The following is a 2500-nucleotide window of genomic DNA, read 5'->3' on the forward strand; positions in this document are numbered from 1 at the left end:
CGCGGCGCCCCTCCCGAAGAAGCGGCGCCGACGACGGACGGCCCGGACGACGGGGGCCGGCTTCGCTTCCCCCTCCCCCCCCCCAAACACCGCGCCTCCCCCGCGACCTTCTCTCTTCTCCCTTTCCCCCGTGCCCCGCCCGGCGCCCGCGCGCCGGGGGGTGGGGGGGGGTGGGCGGCAGAGAAAAGGCGAGGAGACACACGGGGGGGGGGGGAACGAGGGAAACGGAGACTCCCATCCCGGAGACGAGAACCGAAGAGGAGAGCGGCAGAGACGGCCCTGACGGGGGGGAACCGGCCAGCCGGGCGGGAAAAGCGGCGACCTCAAGCGGGGAGAGAGAGAAACGCGACGGCGACAGAGAGAGGAGGGGAGGGCTTCGCGGGAAGGAGGAGGGGGTCGCACCCCCGTCCCCGGCGCTCTCGGCCTCGCGCGCGCGCGGCAGCACGGCACGGTACCCCCGCGGTACCCACCCGCAGACAGCCGCCCGCACGGGGGGGAGAGCCCGGGGGCGAGGCCCGCGCCTCGCCTCCCTCTCGGCCCTCTCGCTCTCTCGTCTCTCTCGCACGGCCCACGGCGGCGTCTTCGACGCCGACTCTCGCTCTCCCCGGCCACCGCCACCGCACCGCGGCACGGCCCCGGCAAGGACGAGCTCCGCCCCAGCGGCTCGTTCCGGGAGCGGGGAGCTACGGAGCGCTCCCCGAGTCTGCATTTAGGGGGACGAAGGCCCTGCGCGGCGACGACGACGACGACGTCGACGTCGACCGCGGGCAACGGGCCTGCGAGGCAACCCCAGCCGCGCCGCCGGGGTGGCCCCCCCGGACGGCGATTGATCGTCAAGCGACGCTCAGACAGGCGTAGCCCCGGGAGGAACCCGGGGCCGCAAGTGCGTTCGAAGTGTCGATGATCAATGTGTCCTGCAATTCACATTAATTCTCGCAGCTAGCTGCGTTCTTCATCGACGCACGAGCCGAGTGATCCACCGCTAAGAGTTGTCTGGCTTTCGGGACCGCTCGCGTGAAGCGGCCCCTTTTCTGTTTCTGCAGGGACGCGCGCGCCCCCGCGCGCCCCGCTTCGACCGTACGAGCACACACAAACGGAGGAGGAGGAGGAGAAAGCGCGGGGCAAAAAAGAGAAACCCCGCGCAACGCTCCGAAGGTCGGCCAAAGAAAGGCGGAGGGGCCCGCGCCCCCGACCGCCTCCCCCCGCGAGGGGAGACGCCGCCTCGCGTGCCGTCCTTCGGAGGCGGCCCAGGCGCCCGGGCTCGGCCCGACCTCCGCGCGGAGGGGCTTGTGCGGCAACGCGCCGGACCGCGGGGGGCACGGTGGCCCGCCCGGCCTCTCGATCACGGGACGACTACGCGTTCGCGGGCCGGGGGCGCGACCGCCGGCCCCCGCCGCTCCCGGCTCACTCCCTGGCTTCTCCTTTTCACCGCTCCGCCGACTCGCGGAACGCCGCCGCGCCAAAACGCGGGGGCCGGCTCTCCCGCCAGCGGCCCCTGAACGTCGCCCGAAACGCCACGCGGCGGCGGGACCGTTCCGCCGGCGCAACCCCTGGCGCGGGACCGCTTGCCCGCCGGAAGGCGAACGCCCGGCGGGCCGCGCTCCGCCACCGGCGCCGGAGGCGGGACGCCGCCGAGACCCGAGCCGGCATCGCGGAGCGCCCGAGGTCTGCCGCTCGGCAAAACCCCTCCGCCACCCGCGGCCGCACTCCCGGGACCGCCGCCGCTTCGCACCGCCGAGCTGCCCTTCCGCGAGCACGCGCCCAGCGGGCAGGCGTACGGCGGCTGAGCCGGGGGGCACCGCCCGCTCCCCTCGTTTCCACTCGGGGACCGGACGGGGAAGCGCCCCCGCGGCCGCCCCGCACGCCTCCCCTTTTTTTTGGCCCACACGCGGCCGGGAAGGGCGACGGGGAAGCGGACGGGCGGGGCCCGGGCCGGGACGGCCGCCGGTGAAGGCGGGCGCCTCGCGGCCGACCGTCCCCCCCCCCCGGGGGGGGCGGGGACACTCGCCGAGCGGCGACGCCGCCGCTCGGCACGGGGTCGCCCGCGCCCGCCGGACCTCCGGCGATGGAGGAGCCGGCCGAGCGCTGCGCCCCAACGGGCGGGGACAGCGCTCCGAGTCAGGGGTGGCCGGCGGCCGGCGCCGCCGCGGTGCGGTTCGAGGCGACAAGGCCGTCGAGGCGAGAGGCGCGCGGTCGCGCCTGACGCGGCGCCGCCCGCGAGCCCGCGGCGGCGGCTAAGGAGAAAGAGCGAGAGAGCGCGGCGGGCCCCGGCGGCCGCAACCCCGCAGCTGAGGTAGGTAAGGCAGAGAGCGCGCGCCCTCTGCCGGCGTCGCCCCGCATCGCAGAGGCCAGCGGGGTCGGCCCCCCGCGGCCGATCGCGCGCCGCGGCCTCTCCGCCGAGACCGGGCCGCAGAGAGGGGGGGGGCAGGGCGCCCCTTCCCCGGCCCGGCACGGGTGGCCCCCGCGCGCGGGCAAGCGCGGCGGGACGCCGACGACGGCG

The 2500-nt window shown here is 76.6% G+C and overlaps 1 non-coding gene across 1 annotated transcript; it reads right to left on the bottom strand.

The window, feature by feature from the left end:
- Window positions 1-838: 838 nt before the first annotated feature.
- LOC148218449 (5.8S ribosomal RNA) lies at window positions 839-991 on the bottom strand. Its single transcript, XR_015800389.1, has one exon. It is a non-coding gene; the product is annotated as a 5.8S ribosomal RNA (ribosomal RNA).
- Between the last annotated feature and the right edge of the window lie 1509 nt (window positions 992-2500).

The sequence above is a fragment of the Sturnus vulgaris genome, unplaced genomic scaffold (genome assembly GCF_052056855.1).
Source record: "Sturnus vulgaris isolate bStuVul1 unplaced genomic scaffold, bStuVul1.hap1 Scaffold_183, whole genome shotgun sequence".
Taxonomy (NCBI): domain Eukaryota; kingdom Metazoa; phylum Chordata; class Aves; order Passeriformes; family Sturnidae; genus Sturnus; species Sturnus vulgaris.